At 46.8% G+C, this 17,639-nt stretch overlaps 1 pseudogene; it reads left to right on the top strand.

The window, feature by feature from the left end:
- Nucleotides 1-238: 238 nt before the first annotated feature.
- Nucleotides 239-421, top strand: LOC119110752 (uncharacterized; annotated as a pseudogene).
- Nucleotides 422-17,639: the final 17,218 nt, after the last annotated feature.

Here is a 17,639-nt window from a genome sequence, read left to right as displayed (position 1 = left end):
GGTCGCCGACGGCCGAAGGCATGCGCTCCATGGAGCATTGGAGGGGCGGATGCGGCTCCCACCGGCGGTCTGCCCCCCGCCCATGCCCACCATGAGCAGTGGGGTGAGCCACCGCTTCAACCCATTGGCGGCACGCTACACCGTACCGTGGCATTATGGAAGAATGGCTTTTTTTGCAAAACACTGTCGCGTGTAAATGCGCTCCAGAGCTTGAGCGCATCTGTTTGTCTTTTTACCAATTGCTATAATGAAACATGACCTTTCATGAATATAAATCTGTTCTGATCAGCATCATATCTGATACATTCCCTACATGGGGACCAGAATATTAAACTCATTTTTGAACATTAGAGGGGTTACTGGAGCTTGCTCTAGGCGTGCCGCGGGTTGGCCTGGTTGGCCGACCGATGCCATGTCACCAACAGCGCGTGCCGTCAGGCTGGCAACATGCAACGCCGAAGCATCCCATGGTTGTGCAAGCGAACGCAATACAGACCAAACGCCTGACAATGACCATGGCCGCCGGCTGTGCATATCAGTTTTGCACGCCCTGCGGCCAGATGTCTCTGCTGGCAGTGTGGTATTCACACATCGCCTGCGGGCCGTCCTATGGTCGGCTGTGTTCCATGCTCCAGCGCACGGGCACCGCTGCCGGAGGCCGTGCGGCCTTGCCGGCCTGGCGCCATTCCTCAGCTGCATGGGCGACTTCGCTTGAGATGCGCGGCCGCGCTCTACCACGTGACGCGGCGCGGCGCCGCACTCAACTTGGAACAAGTCGGCAACACAACTCCCCAGCTGCCAGGAACGAGCCACCACCGCAGACGCAGGACGACCAACGTGGCTCTTGGCGCCCGGTGTGACAGCGATCTAGCGGCCATGCCGGCAGCGGCTGGGCGATTTTCGACCGTAGCGACGCGCGTCCCGGCGTCAGTTGCGCACCCACAGACGCGATGCGAGGACGTGTTCTGCCTCTCGCCAACAATGGGCACCTATTGAGAGTGACGATGTGCTGTCACGTGACCGATGTCTGGTCACGTCATCCGTGATCGCCAGTCGGGTGACGTGACGAAACACGCACTGGCGTCGTCGGCGCCGGCGACCGCTCTATGGGCGAAAACCTTCGGCGACCTCCGGTCCCGCGCGAGTGTGCCGACGCAACTGCTGCGCGTCTCGACCAACACAGATTGCGCAGACGACTCAAGTTGCAACAAGATGCTCTGCGAAGTGTCATGTGAGCTGGTCCCATGCGCGGCGGGGTGGGCACTGCTCGCCGTCGGTCGCCAATCGCTCGCCGACCCGTCGCCCGGGGCCAGGCGCGTGCACGTCGGCCTTCCAGAGCGACAGCGGCCGGCACGACACAAATGTACCTGTTGCAGTTGCATCTGCATCGCTTCTCGACATTTTGGCTAAGATCAAGGTGTAGAACTGCCGCCCCTCCCCTTGTCATAGCTTTTTAATTGATCTGTGTATTAGTATAATCACCGCATCACGAGATGTCCCCCCCCCCCCCCTTAGGGTTCTATGCCCACTGTGTTGGTTCAATTGATCCTTGTTTGTTCCGTGTATTGGTGCAATCAAATGACAGTTACAACGGGATGCTGCCCCATTGCCTGAATTATGTTCTACTTATTCTCATCTAATCCGTGTGTTGGTGTTTTTACGTGACAATGATCAAGACATTCCCCGCCCATCATTTTTCTGCTAGCGTTGCGTGTGCACGTGCTGTACTGAATATTATTTGTTCTGTGCATTAGCGTAATCATATGGTATCAATACGAAATGCTTCCCGGAGCCCCGGACTGTGTAGCATTCCGGAGTGTAGCCCCCGCCCGTTCTCTGGGCTGGCCGGCCGGCCGTGGGTTTGCCACTTCCCTGCAATGTCCGTAGGCGTTGGGCAACTGCGGCCTTCTCGTGTGGACGCAGTTTTGCCACCGGCGTTCGTCGCCTGGCGCCACGCCTCGAGGCGACGCAGTCTTGTGTCATTGCTGCGGACGTGCCGTCTGGCTGCGGTGAGGTCGCCGACGGCCTAAGGCCTGTAATCCATGGAGCAATGACGGGGCGGATGCCGCTCCTGCCGACGGCCTGCCCCCCGCCCCTCCCACCATGGGGAGCGGGGCGAGCCAGCGCTTTACCCCATTGGCGGCACGCTGCACCGTGCCGTGGGATTATGGAAGTAAGGCTTTTTTGTAAAACACTGTGTTGCGTGTAAATGCGATGCAGAGCCTACATCGCATCCGTTTGTCTTTTTACCAATTCCTGTCATGAAACATGACCTTTTATGAATACAAATCTGTTCTGATCAGCATCATATCTGATACGTCCCCTACATGGGAACCAGAATATTGAACTCATTTTTGAACATTGGAGGGGTTAGTGGAGTTTTCTTTCGCCCTGACGCGGGATGGCCTGGTTGGTCGGCCGATGCTATGTCACCAACAGCGCGTGCCGTCAGGCTGGACACATGCAACGCGAACACATCCCATGGTTGTACAAGCGAAAGCCATACAGACGAAACGCCTGACAATGACCATGGCCGCCAGCTGTGCATATCAGTGTTGCACGCCCTGCGGCCAGATGTCGCTGCCGGCAGCGTGGCATTCACACATCGCCTGCGGGCCGTCCAATTGTCGGCTGTGTTCCGTGTTCCAGCGCACGGGCACCGCGGCCGGAGGCCGTGCGGCCTTGCCGGCCTGGCACCAGTCCTCAGCTGCATGGGCGTCTTCGCTTGCGATGCCCGGCCGAGCTCTACCACGTGACGCGGCGCGACGCCGCACTGAACCTGCAACAAGTCGGCGACACAATCCCATAACTGCCGGGAACACGCCACCACCGCAGACACAGGACGACCAACCTGGCTCTCGGCTCCCGGTGCGACAGCCATCTAGCGGCCGCGCTGGCACTAGCTAGCAGGAGCGGCTCGGCGTTTTTCGACCGTAGCGAAGCGCGTCCCAGCGTCAGTTGCACGCGCACAGACGCGGTGCGAGGACGTATTCTGCCTCTCGCCAACACTGGGCACCTATTGATAGTGACGGTGTGCTGTCACGTGACCGATGTCTGGTCACGTCATCCATGATCTCCAGTCGGGTGACGTGACGAACAACGCACTGGCGTGTATGCGCCGGCAACCGCTCCATGGACTCAAACCGTCGGCGACCTCCGGTCACACTCGAGTGTGCCGACGCAACCGCTGCGCGTCTCGACCAACGGAAATTGCGCAGACGACTCAAGTCGCAACAAGATGCTCTGCAAAGTGTCATGTGAGCTGGTGCGCATGCGCGGCGGGGTGAGCACTGCTCGCCGTCGGTCGCTAATCGCTCGCCGACCCGGCGCACAGGGCCAGGCGCGTGCACGTCGGCCTTCCAGAGCGACAGCGGCCGGCACGACACAAATGCACCTGTTGCAGTTGCATCCGCATCGCTTTTCGGCATTTTGGCTAAGATCAAAGTGTAGTACTGCCACACCTCCCCTTGTCCTAGTGTTTTAATTGATCTGTGTATTAGTATAATCACCGCATCACGAGATGTCCCCCCCCCCCCCTCTAGGGTTGTATGCCCACTGTGTGGGTGCAGTTGATTCTTATTTGCTCCGTGTATTGGTGCAATCGAATGACAATCACAATGAGATGCTGCCCCATTGCCTGAGTTATGTTCTACTTATTCTCACCTAATCCGTGTGTTGGTGTAGTTACGCGACAATGATCAAGACTTTCCCACCCCCCCCCCCCCCCCCCGTTCCTTTTCTGCTTGTGGCGCGCGTGCGCGTTCTGTACTGATGATTATATGTTCTGTGCAGTAGTGTAATCATTTGGTATCAACACGAGATGCTTCCCGTACCCCCGGACTGTGTACCACTCCGGCGTGTAGCCCCCGCCCGTTCCCTGGGCTGGCCGGCCGTCTGTGGGTTTGCCATTTCCCTGCAATGTCCGTAGGCGTTGGGCATCTGCGGCCTTCTCGTTTGGTCGCAGTTTTGCCACCGGCAGTTTTGAGTAGAAAAACGTTTCAAGCTGATAGCTCTCGAACCAATCAAAATAGAAGGCTGCTTTTTTCTTGCAAACGATGTAGAACTATGTTACCAGTTGTTGACTACATTCTTGATCACCGGGTGATGAACTAAAAATTTGGGGGTGACATTTTGTTGGAAAAAATGCAAATTTTCCAGATGCGATTTTTTACATGAAAGTGCATAGTCCATTTAGTGTGTGAATGAAGCAGCAAGTATCTTTGTGAATGCGAACAGTTTCTACAGCAAGTGCAAAATCTACATCGAGCGCAGCTTGTATGTGCTTTTTTCAAATAAGTTAAAAAGTGTACATGCGTTAGTTTTTTAGGTTACACCATGGTGTTCGCCGCGCGCTTACGCGTCTGATGACCTATACTACAATAAGATTGGACCACTGGAAACATGCAGCATTCCTGAATTGCGCAATTTTCCATGGTGTGTTTCTGAAACCCGCTCCGTTTCAAAGCAGATTGCCCGTGCAAACGATGCACAATGATCGAACAAACATTCAGTGCCGTTGTTGTCACCATGCAAATGAACATCAATCCTGCCACGGTTACATTGTCGAGAAATAGTCAAAATTCAGACACGGATGATTTTCATCCCAAATGACGCCAAAGTCAAATTCAGCGCGTCACCCCCAAATTTTTCCCTTATTGATAATTCTCATATTTGTCGAAAAAATGTCACTTTCAAATTTGTTCTTCGTCACCCGGTGGCCAAGGATGTAGTGAACAACTTTTAACATCGTTTTACATCGTTAGCAAATAAAAGCAAACTTCTATTTTGATTGTTTCGAAAGAGATAAGCATGGAACGTTTTACTACCAAAACGGCCGTTTTTAAATTCTGCACATGTGTTGCGTTACACCTGTTTTGACGCAGAATTGCCTTCCCGTCCTATGGTGTGACAAAAACCGTTCAATACCGATAGGTTTTCAGTTATGTACAACCAACATGGAAGTATACTGAAAAATGGCCATTTTGTGCAAAACGCGGCAATCGGCACAGAACATGCATCCGCTTCGTACTCGCGCTGAATTTTGTATTTGGGTCTCATTTGGGACGAAAAATCTCGGTTTGTTTTTTTTGTTTTTTTCACTACTAAGTGGCCGCGGCGAGATCTGTGTTCACTTTCATGTTGACAACAACGGCACTGAATGTTTGCTCCATGATTGTGTATCGTTTGCAAGAGCAATCTGCTTTCAACGCAGCGGGTTTCAGAAAAAATCATGGAAAACTGCGCGCGTGAAGAATGCTGGATGTTTCCAGTGGTGCAATCTTATTGTATTATAGGTCATTAGACGCGTAATCGCATGGAGAATGCGATGGTGTAACTTAAAAAGCCAACACATGTATACTTTTAAGTTACTTGAAAAATAACTTTCACAAGCTGCGCTCGATGTAGATTTTGGAATTGCTATAGAAACCCTGTACATGCACAGAAACACTTGCTGCTTTATTCACACACTAAAGGGACCATGCCCTTTCATGTTGTAGCCTAAAAATCGGATAAAAAATTGTCATTTTTCCCAAAAAATGTCACCCCAAAACCTTTTCCTCATCACCCGGTGATCAAAAATGCAGTCAACGGCTGGTTACATCATTTTACATCGTTTGCAAGTAAAAGCAGCCTCCTGTTTTGATTTGTTCGAAAGATATGAGCTTGGAACGTTTTACACCCAAAAAACGACCGTTTTCAAATTCTGCACGTGTTGCATTACACCCGTTTTGACGCAGAATTGCTTTGCCGTGCTATGGTGTGACAAAACCTCGCCAATGCCGGTAGGTTTTCAGCTAGGTACAACCAGCGTGGAATTATGTTGAAAAATGGCCATTTCGTGCAAAACGCGTCAATCGGCAAAGAACATGCTTCCGCTTCGTACTAGCGCTGAATTTGCCTTTGGCCCTGATTTGGGACGACAAAATATCCGTTTCTGAATTTGGATTTTGTTTGCAACAAAGTGGCCGCCGCGAGGTTTGTGTTCACTTTTATGTTGACAACGACAGCGCTGAATGTTTGTTCCATCATTGTATATCATTTCTACGGACAATCTGCTTTCAAACTGTTAGGAAACCTCACTGAACACACACTTTCAAGCCATTATTTCCCTGGCCAGCTCTCACTTTTTTCGGGAGAGATATCTGAACGTTCGGGAGAACCGCCCCCGCGCAACTACAGAATGTCCGACCGCCGCCAGCCACCTGCTACTGCGCAAAATGTCTGACCGCCGCCGGCCTCCTAAAACACTGTTTGACATCAAGGAAAATCTACTACTAAATAAAAATCCCAACATCCTCCAGGCCTTTGAATTGACACGGCAATCCGTTTCTGCGATTTAAATTCTTTGCAGCAAAGTGGCCGCGGCACGATTTGTGTTTATTTGCAGGTTGACAACAACGGCACTGAATGTTTGTTCCATCATTGTGTATGGTCTGCACATGTAATGTGCTTTCAAACGTAGCGGGTCCCAGAAACAAAACCATGGAAATTTGCGGGCAGCAAGAATGCTGTATGTTTCCAATCGTGCAATCATGTCGTATTATAGGTCATTTGTCGGGTACCTGCACAGCAAACACGATAGTGTAACATAGCAAATTATCGCATGTATAGTTATTAAGTTATCTTAAATATATTTACCAGCGGCGCTTGATAAAGATTTTCCAACTGTTGTTGAAACTGTTAACATGCACAGAAAAACTTGCCGCTGCATTTACAACCTAAAAGGACCATGCCCTTTTATTCTGTTCTGAAAAAATGGCCTTTGAAGTATTTTCATTTGTTTGAAAAAATGGTCACGCCGAAAATGTTTGCTCATCACCCGACGATCAAAAGTGTATTCAACAAGTGGTAACATCGTTTTACATCGTTTGCAAGGAGAAGCAGCCGTCTATTTTCATTGGTTCGAGAGACATGAGCTTCGAACATTTTACTAACCAAAAAACGTCCGTTTTGAAATTCTGCACAGGTGTTGTGCTACATCTGTTTTGGCGCAGAACTGCCTTACCGTGCTATGGTGTGACATGAACTGTCCAGTGTGGATAGGTTTTCAGTTAGGTACAGCCAACGTGAAATTTTGTTGAGAAATGGACATCTCGTGCAAAACACCTCAATCGGCACAGAATATGGATCCGCTTTGTACTCGCGCTGCATTTGCCTGCGGCCCTCATTTGGTACGAAAAAAACATGCGTTTCTGAATTTTGGATTTGCTCGCAACAAGGTGCCTGCGGCGAGATTTGTGTTTACTTGCATGTTGACAACAACGGCACTGCATGTTTGTTCCATCATTGTGTTTTGTCTGCACGCACAATCTGCTTTCAAACGGAGCAAGTGTCAGAAAGAAAACCATGGAACTTTGCGCGCACCAAGAATGCTGAATGTTTCCGGTGGTGCAATCATGTTTTATTACAGGTCATTAGACGCGCTATTGCAAGGCAAACACATTGGTGTACTTGAAAAATCAACGCATGTATAGTTTTTAAGTTATTTGAAAGAAAAATCAGAAGCGGCGCTGGATGTAGATTTTGCAGTTATTGTACAAACTGTTTATATGCAAAGACAAACTTTCCGTGGCATTCACACACTAAATTGAGCATGTCCTTTCATCCTGTAATAAAAAATGGGGTTTGGAAAATTTTAATTTTTTCGAGACAGTGGTCACGCGCAAATTTATATGTCATAACCCGGGGATCAAAAATGTAGTCAACAAGTGGTAACATCGTTTTACATCGTTTGCAAGTAAAAGCAGCCTTCTAATTTCATTAGAACGCAGTTTTCAAGAGAAGCCTTCTATTTTCATTGGTTCGAGAGATATGAGTTTGGAACGTTTTGATACCCCCAAAAACGGATGTTTTAAATTCTGCACAGGTATTGCGTTAGACCTGTTTTTACGCAGAATTGCCTTACCGTGCTATGGCGTGGCATGAACTGTCCAGTGCCGATAGGTTTACAGTTAGGTAGAACCAACATCAAATTTTGTTGAAAAATGGCCATCGCTGCCATAGTTTTGCTTTGGATAGTTATCTCGACATTCAGATCCGTGGGGATGGGTAGCGCTGCGGGATGTTGCCAGGTTCGTAACGGGCGGGTGGCGGGTTCGATTCCCGGGACGGCGGCAGACTTTCGTTTGGGCCCACTTTGCGCGCTTGCGTCGGATTTTCTGGAGCAGTTCATAGGCATCTAAGTAAAGTTATGAGATGTTCATGTCGCGCCGAGCTAAGCCATTATCAACTTTATTATACGGTCAGGTGCCGGTCATGATAAGAACTCACGCGGGCATTCGGCCTTTCCGTCAATATCGTCGACTCTGGACATACGCTCCTTGCATTTAGCCGGGGCCGAAGCCTAGCCGGTATCTACGAGTTGTCCGGATGTGATGTGAGCCACGTCGCGTAGAAGAGCCTACCGCGAAACAAAAATAACTGGACTTCAACCACCTTTTTTCGGGTGGCTTGGTGTTCTTCGTTTTACCTGTATGTGTCTCAAGGTGTAACTGAAGTAGAGAACGCAATTCTGCCGGTATTTATATGATAGTGCATGCCACATATCTGCACCAATACAAGTCAGCAGCATTGTTATCTCCGCCTAGTCCTCTAATTGTTGGCACGTGGCCGCTGTGGCCTCCCCGCTCCCCCCCCCCCCCCGCACCAACCTTTACCACTAATTGAGTCAGGGGCGGATCCAGAGAGAGCGGTCACGGGGCCCATGACCCATCGTGGTACCCCGAAGTGGCCCATGGGCTCCGAAGGGGCCCGTAGGTGACCAAACAGGTACAGTTTTTTAACACAAAACAAAAAATCTTTGGATTTCCAGGCCACCGAGAAGAGTTGCAAACGAAAGTGAATGGCCTACGAGAAAAGATAAAATTTTTGATAATGGAAAAAGTTGTCTATTGGAAATTATAACCCTAATCACGCTGTCCAGAGTCCTTTCCTGTTTCCGGGGACCTATATGCCCACTTGCAAGGTCATTTCGATCGTTAAGGAGCCTTCCACGTTAGCCCTGACTGCTTTGCGTTTGCTCGGAGGGCCCTGCACTGTTGCTGTGCTGTTCTTGCTGGCGTGCCGGGGCGCTGTTGTCAATCAGAGGCCTTCCACGGATTCTTTCTAGTCGCCAGAAAGGCTCTGTGGGCTATAGCAGGGGACTCCCATGTTAACTTGCTCGGGTATTCTCGGTGGCTCGGGGCCCTTTATGTTGGTTTCGGTTCACCTTCCGACACGCTTGCGATATGCTCATGGGCCCTCTGCATTGGTCTAGGGCGCTTCCAATTTTATGCCACTTGCTTAGGGCCCTATGCTCTTGTCGGGGGCTCATCTGTTAACCTGATTATGCACACACTGTCGGTCGGGGCCATCGAAACTGGGTCCACGGTGCTTTCCATTTGAATGGAGGGCCCTGCACACTTGTCGGGGCCCCATCTGTTAACCTGCTCCGGCACACTAGATTGTTTAGGGGCCCGGCACATTGGGTATTTTAATGTAGGGACCTACGCTCTTGTCAATGCCATCTGATAGCCTGCTCGGATACACCCGATCTTTCGGGGGCCCTCTACATTAGGCCTTGGGGAAGCCCTATTTGAATGGAGGCCCTACGCACTTGTCTGGGGTCCCCTCTGTTGACTTCTTTGGCCAAAGTGGATTGTCCGGGAGCCCTGCACATTGAGTCTTGGCGTTTGAATTTAGGGCTCTGCGCTCATATCGGGGTCATCTGATAACCTGCTCGAGTACACTCCATCTTTTGGGGCCCTCCGCACTGGGTTTCGGGCACTTGTTACTTCAATGGAGGGACCTACGCTCTATGCTTTTGTTGCGGCCCCTTCTGATAAGCTGCTCCGGTGCATCCGATTGTTGGGTGACCTCTACGTCGGGTCTTGGATACTTGCTTTTTGAGTGGAGGTCTTCACGGGGCCCTATCCGTTAACATTCTCAGGCACCCTCGATCATTCGGAGCCCTCTACAACGTGCCGTGGGTATTTCACATTTGAATGGATGGCCGTACACTCTTGTCGGCGGCCCCATCTGTTCACCACCTTTGAATTTAAGGCGCTGCACTCCTGTCCGGGGCCGTCGGGTAATTTGCTACGGTACACTCCATACTTCTGGTGCCCTCTGCACAGGGATTGGATACTTCTTATTTGAATGGAGGGCCTAACGCTCTTTTCGGGGCTCTTCTGGTAAGCTGTTGAGGTGCATTTCATCGTTCGGGGACCATCTGCATTGGGTATTGAGTGGTTCCTATTTGAATGGAGGCCCCTACGCTCTTGTTAGAGGCCCTATCTGTTAAGACGCTCGGACACACTTTATCTTTCGGGGCCCCTCTGTATTGGGTCTTGAGAACTTTCTATTTGAATGGAGGTCCCTGGGCTCTTGACGGGGGCCCGATGTCATAACCTGCTCGGGAACTGGCCACGTGCTCATGTCGACCCCCCCCCCCCCTTCCCCATCTGTTTCCTCCTCGGGCACACTCGATAAGGAGCTAAATAGCTATCTAGTTAAATATATTGTCTCGAAGCATAAGTGCCCGGGGTGCGATGGGTGTCATATATGCATGCCTGGGTTTTAAGGGGTTTGCACGTGAAGACTTATGGTTTACGAATTCAAGCGTAAACTGCGCGAAAAACAAGGGAAGTACATGGGCTATGTTGAGAAGTCTATGCGTCCTACTCGTTTCATTTGTGATGAACACCTGCGAGATGCTCAAAACGAAACAGATAATAAGAAGAACTCTTCGGCGACCATATTTTTGACATAACACGCTAAGTTTAAAATCCAAGGAAGAACGGACCATTTCCCTTTAGAGCTCAGAGGTATCTTAAAAGTACGGGACCATCTAGACAGGAAAAATGGTCATTCTATTCTTATAAGAAACTGGCGACCAGACTTCAGTGTACAGGACTCGTCATGAACGATTATTTGAATGTGACTAGTGTCTTGATGTGTTTTGCATGCTGGCTTAAAATCGCCTTCATGTATCAGTGTTGTCTGACACTTGATACATGATGCCTGTTTAATTGAAATCGTTTGCGTGTAGAAGTGATGCGTGATGCGCCGTGCCTGTTAACTTGAAATCGCTTGCAGAAGTAAATGATGTGTTATGCGTGACGCCTGTTAACTTGAATTCATTTGCATATACATGTATTTTTCGCGCATTTTAATTCTCAGCTAGATGTCCACTGTAACGCAGAAATGACTGGCAATTGCTCCTTGTTTATTCCCCTGCATGTTGGTGGTCGGTAAAAACTGTGGCTAGCTGTTTTTTTAGGAAAAAACTGAAACGTCGAGTAAAATCGGCAGAGAAATTTGAATATGTTATTCTTTTCAATAAACGCATGGAGCCGAAATATAACATTTATCTTTCCATTTTCCTCTTTCTTCTTTGAGAAATAAAGTGATTAATGTTGTTTTATCTATACGCATAATGTTCCTCACACATGCACTTTTCAATTTGCGGAGCGTTGCCATCATGTCGATAATGATGGCGACATGCCTTCTACATAACAGTTTAAACGCAATATCAAGATTTTGTCCGGTCACTAAGGTCAATCTAGATCAAGGTCAGTCTAGACCAAAGTCATGCCATAACGCCAGGTCGACTTCAGTTACAACTGCGTTGGGAGCTATGGCTAAATGCCTATCTTGTAAATGAATCGTGTGCAGGGTTGATGTGTGGTCGTATATGCAACTCCTGCAACGGGAAGGGCGTTCATTGCAATTGTCGAAGGACGGGACGGCCAGCATCGTCTCGCATAGGATTGTGCCTCCGAAGACTCGCCCTGCGGTAGAGTTTCTCTGTTGCCGGCGCAGTATCACATGCCAGCCGCCGTTAGCAACTACAAAGCCCGCCCCTACAAACTCGAATTCAGTTAGTAGCCTGTGCCGGGGAACTCAGTTGAAATCGTCGGGCGCGACAGGGTCCGATACCTGCCAGTCAAACACGCGATTTCAAACAGCAAAACCAAGGTGATGCAGATGAACTCGTGGACTGGAACATATATCAGTTTGGTGTTTGGGAGTTGCCCTGTCGCCTACGCCACCTTTTTTCCATTTCTCCTCTCCTTCTTACCTTTCCGCCCACTTCCCCTAATCCTTGAGTTCCCCCCCCCCCCCGCCGAACTCGCCGAACGTGCACCAGCTACGATCGCACGGCAAACACGATGGTGTAACTTTAAAAATTAACGCCTGAGTAGTTGTTAAGTTAATTAAAAAAAACAGTCTCAAACGGCCCTCGATGTACACTCTGCAATTGCTGCAGAAACTGTTTGCATGCACAGAAACACTTGCCGGTGCATTTACACACTAAATGGACCATGACCCTTCATTCTCTAATGAAAAAATCGCGTAAGGAATAATTTAACTTTTTCGAAAAAATGATCTTGTCCAATTTTTTTTTTACCACGCGGTGATCAAGAATGCAATCAACAAGTGGAAGCATAGTTTTACATCGTATGCAAGTAAAAGCTGCCTTTTTTCATTGCTTCGGGAGATATTAGCTTGGAACGTTTTACTACCCAAAAAACGGCCGTTTCCTAATTCTGCACAGGTGTTGGGATGCACTTGTTTGAACGCAGAATTGCCTTCAAGAGCTGTGATGTGACATAAACCGATAGGTTTTCAGTTGGGTACAATCAACGTGAAATTGTGTTAAAAAATGTCAAACCCCTGCGAAACGCGCCAACGGGTACAGATCATGCGACCGCTTTGTACTCACGCTGAATTTGGTATGGGCCCTCATTTGAGAACAAAAAACGTCCGTTTTTGAATTTTGATTTGTTTCGCAACAAAGTGGTCGCGGCGAATATTGTGATCCCTTGCATGTTGACAACAACGGTACCGAATGTTTGTTCCATCATTGTGTATCATCTGCACATGCAATCTGCCTTCAAACGCAGTGGGTCTCAGAAACATAATCATGGAAATTTGCGCGCATCACGAATGCTGTATGTATCCAGTGGTACAATCATGTTCTATAATAAGTCATTAGACGTGTAATCGCACAGCAAACACGCGATTCTTTTAATTCATAATCAAAGGGCATGATTCATGTATTGTGTATATGCAGCAGCAAGTTTAGCAGCAGCAGCAGCATGCGTTAATTTTTTAACTAACACCATAGTGTTTGCCGTGCGACAACCTGTCGAATGACCTATAATAAAACGATTGCACCACTGGAAACATACAGCATTCTTGATGCGTGCAAATTTCCATGGTTTTCTTTCTGAGACCCGCTCAGTTTGAAAGCAGATTGCCGGTGCAAACGATACACAATTGTGGAACAAACATGCCGTGGCGTTGTTTTCAACATGGACCAAGTTGTGCACATGCACAACAACACCAAGTGATCACAAATCTCGCCGCGGCCACTTTTCTGCGAAAAAAGTCAAAATTCAGAATCGGACGCTTTTGGGTCTCAAATGAGGGCCAATACCCAATTCAGCGCGATTACCAAGCGAATGCATGTTTTGTGCCCGTTGACGCGTTTTGCACGAGATGGCCATTTTTCAATATAATTTCACCTTGATTGTACCAAACTGAGAACCTATCGGCACAGGACAGTTTATGTCAAACCATAGCACGGGAAGGCAATTATGCGTCAAAACAGGTGTAACGCATCACCTGTGCAGAATTTGAAAACGGGCGTTTTTTAGGTAGTAAAACATTCCCAACATATCTCTCGAACCAATGAAAATAGAAGGCTGCCTATACTTGCAAACGTTGTAACACGATGTGACCACTTGTTGACTACATTTTGAATCACCAGGTAATACCACCAGGTAATAACCAAAAATTTTGGGCGTTCCCATTTTGTCCAAAAAATAAAAAATTACCGAACGCGATTTTTTTATTCCAGAATGAAAGGGCATGGTCCTTTTAGTGTGTAAATGCAGCGGCAAGTGTTTCTGTGCATGCAAACAGTTTCCGGAGCAATTGCAATATGTTCATCGATTAACGTTTGTGAGTATTTTTTCAAATAACTTAAAACTATAAATGGGTTAGGGTTTTTAAGTTACGCCATCGTGTTCGCCGTGCGATTACGCGTCGAATGATTTATTATAAAAAATGATTGCACCACTAAAAACATCCAGCATTCTTGATGCGCGCAAAATTCCATGGTTTTGTTTCTGAGACCCGCTCCGTTTGAAAACAGACTGCCGATGCGAACGATACACAATGGTGCAACAAACATTCCTTGGCGTTGTTGTCAACATAGAAGCCAACACAAATCTCGACGCGGCCACTTTGTTGCGACAAAAACTCAAACCTCAGAAACGGACGTTTTTTTCGTCTCAAATGATGGCCAATATCAAATTCAGCACGAGTACAAAATGGATCGATGTTTTGTGCCAATTGAAGTGTGTACCATGAGATTGCCATTTATCAACAAAATTTGACGTTGGTTGTACCTAACTGAAAACCTATCGGCACTGGACAGTTTATGTCACACCGTAGCACGGTAAGGCAATTGTGCGTCAAAACAGGTGCACCGCAACACCTGTGCAGAATTTGAAAACGACAGTTTATGTGGGTAGTCAAACGTTCCAAACACATATCTTTCGAACGAATGAACATAAATGGCTGCTTTCATTTACAAACGACGTAAAACGATGTTACCACTGGTTGACTATAATTTTGATCACCGGGTAAAAACTAAAATTTTGGGCGTTCCCATTTTGTCCAAAAAATAAAAAAGTTCCGAACGCGATTTTTTTTATTCCAGAATGAAAGGGCATGGTCCGTTTAGTGTGTAAATGCAGCGGCAAGTGTTTCTGAGGAGGGAACTAGTTTCTACAGCATTTGCAATATCTAAATCGAGCGCCGTTTGTGATTGTTTTTTCAACTAACTAAAAAATTAACGCATGCATAGTTTTTAAACTACGCCATCGTGTTCATCTTGCGATTATGCATCTAATGACCTATAATACAACATGAATGCGCCATTGGAAACATAGAGCATTCGTGATGCGCGCAAATTTCCATGTTTTTTTTTCTTCTCAGACCCGCTCCGTTTGAAAGCAGATTGCACGTGCAAGCGACACACAATGATGAAACAAACATTCAGTGCCGTTGTTGTCAACATGCAAGTAAACATAAATCTTGCCGCGGCCGCCTTGTTGCGAAAAATCGAAAATGCAGAAACGGACGTTTTTTTGTCTCAAATGCCATATTCCTATGGTATTTGATTGGTATTCGTATGGTAAAACGCTGTTACCACTTGTTGAATACTTTTTTATCACCGGCTGATAATCGATAATTATGGGCGTGACCATTGTTTGAAAAATATTTTCAAAACACAATTTTTTCCCATTTTGGAATGAAAGTGCATGGCTCATTCTTTGTGTAAATGCAGCGGCAAGCGTTTCTGTGCATGTTAACAGTTTCTGCAGCAATTGGAATATCTGCATCCAGCGCCGTTTCAGAGTGTTTTTCAACTAACTTAAAAACTATACATGCATTAAATTTTTAAGTTGCATTATCAAGTTCCCCGTGCGATTACGCGTCGAATGATTATTAATGAAACATGATTGCACCATTGGAAACGTGTAGCATTCATGATGCGCTTAACTTTCCATGGTTTTGTTTCTGAGACCCGCTCCGTTTGAAAGCAGATTGGCGGTGCAAACGATAAACAATGGTGGAGCAAATATCCAGTGGCGTTGTTGTCAACATGCAAGTGAACGCAAATCTCGACGCGGCCATTTGTTGCGAAAAAAGGAAAATTCAGAAATTGACGTTTTTTCTTCTCAAATAAGGGCCATCATCAAATTAAGCAAGAGTATAAAGCGGATTCATGTTCTATGCAAGTTGACGCATTTTGCACGAGATGGCCATTTATCAACACAATTTCACGTTGGTTTCTGCAGCAATTGCAAAATCTACATCGAGCGCCGGTTGTGTGTTTTTTTCAACTAACTTAAAAACTATACGTGCGTTAATTTTTTAACTTACACCTTCGCGATTTCCGTGTGGCTACGCGTCGAATGACCTATAATACAACATGATTGCAGCACTGGAAACATACAGCATTCTTGATGCGCGCAACTATCCATGGTTTTGTTTCTGAGACCAGATCTGTTTGAAAGCAGATTGCCGATGCAAACGATACCCAATGGTGGAACAAACATGCAGTGGCGTTGTTGTGAACATGCAAGTGTATGAAAATCTCGCCGCGGCCACTTTCCTGCGAAAAAGTCAAAATTCAGAAACGTACGTTTTTTCGTCTCAAATGAGTGCCAATATCAAATTCAGCACAAGTACAAATGTGATGCATGTTGTGCCCGTTGACGCGCATTCCACGAGATGGCTATTTTTCAACAAAATTTCACGTTGGTGTCACCTAACTGAAAAACTATCGGCACTGGACAGTTTATGTCACACCATAGCACGGGAAGACAGTTCTGCGTCAAAACAGGTGAAACGCAACACCTGTGCAGAATTTGAAAACCGACGTTTTTTGGGTAGTAAAACGTTCCAACCTCATAGTTCTCGAACCAATGACAAAAAAGGCTGCTTTTATTTGCAAACGATGTAAAACGATGTTACCACTTGTTGACTATATTTTTGACACCGGTTGATGACCAAAAATTTTTCGGCGTTAAATTTTTTTGAAGAAGTAAAGTTTTTCCAACGCAATTTTTTCTTAATTCGGAATGTAAGGGCATGGTCAATTTAGTGTGTAAATGCAGCGGCAAGTGTTTTTGTGCATGCGGACAGTTTCTACAGCAAATGCAATATCCAAATCGAGCGCCGCTAGTGAGTGTTTTTTTGAAATAACTGCGAAACTATACATGCGTTAATTTCTTTTTCAGTTACACCATCGTGTTTGCCCTGCGAATACGCGTCGAATGAACTAGAAGAAATCATGAATGCACGACTGGAAACATACGGCATTTTTGATGCGCGCAAATTTCCATGGTTTCGTTTCTGAGACCCGCTCCGTTTGAAAGCACATTGCACGTGCAGACGATGCACAATGATGAATTAAATATTCAGTGCCGTTGTTGTCAACATGCAAGTGAACACAAATCTCACCGGAGCCACTTTGTTGCAAAAAACGTAAAAATTCAGAAACGGAAGTTTTTTTCGTCTCAAATAAGGCCCAATAGGAAACACACTGCGAGTACAAAGCTGATGCCTGTTCTGTGCTCGTTGATGCGTTTTACAAGAGATGGCTATTTTTCAGCAAAATTTCACATTGGTTTTACCCAACTGAAACCTATCGGCACTGGGCAGTTTATGTCACACCATTGCACGGGAGGGCAATTCTGCGTCAAAACAGGTGAACGCAACACCTGAGCAGAATTTGAAATCGGCCGTTTGTTGGGTAGCAAAACGTTCCAAATTTCTCGAACCAAGGAAAATAGAAGTCTGCTTTTACTTGCAAACGATGAAAAACGATGTTACCATATGTTGGCTACCTTTTTGATCACCGAATGATGAACAAAAACTTTGGCGCAAGAATTGTTTTCGAACCAAATAAAAATTTCACATATAGTGTGTCAAATATCAAATATCAAATAAAATACAATACAAAATAGGTCATTTTTCACAGAACAAAACGGCATGGTCCATTTAGTATGCAAATGCAGCGGCAAGTGTTTCTGTCCATGTAAATAGTTTCTACAGCATTTGCAATATCTACATCG

This window comes from Pollicipes pollicipes, unplaced genomic scaffold, assembly GCF_011947565.3.
Source record: "Pollicipes pollicipes isolate AB1234 unplaced genomic scaffold, Ppol_2.1 Scaffold_7231;HRSCAF=8579_pilon_pilon_pilon, whole genome shotgun sequence".
NCBI classification, from domain to species: Eukaryota; Metazoa; Arthropoda; class Thecostraca; order Pollicipedomorpha; family Pollicipedidae; genus Pollicipes; species Pollicipes pollicipes.
The sequence above is the reverse complement of the archived record's forward strand: the minus strand, read 5'-3'. Positions and strand labels throughout refer to the sequence as shown.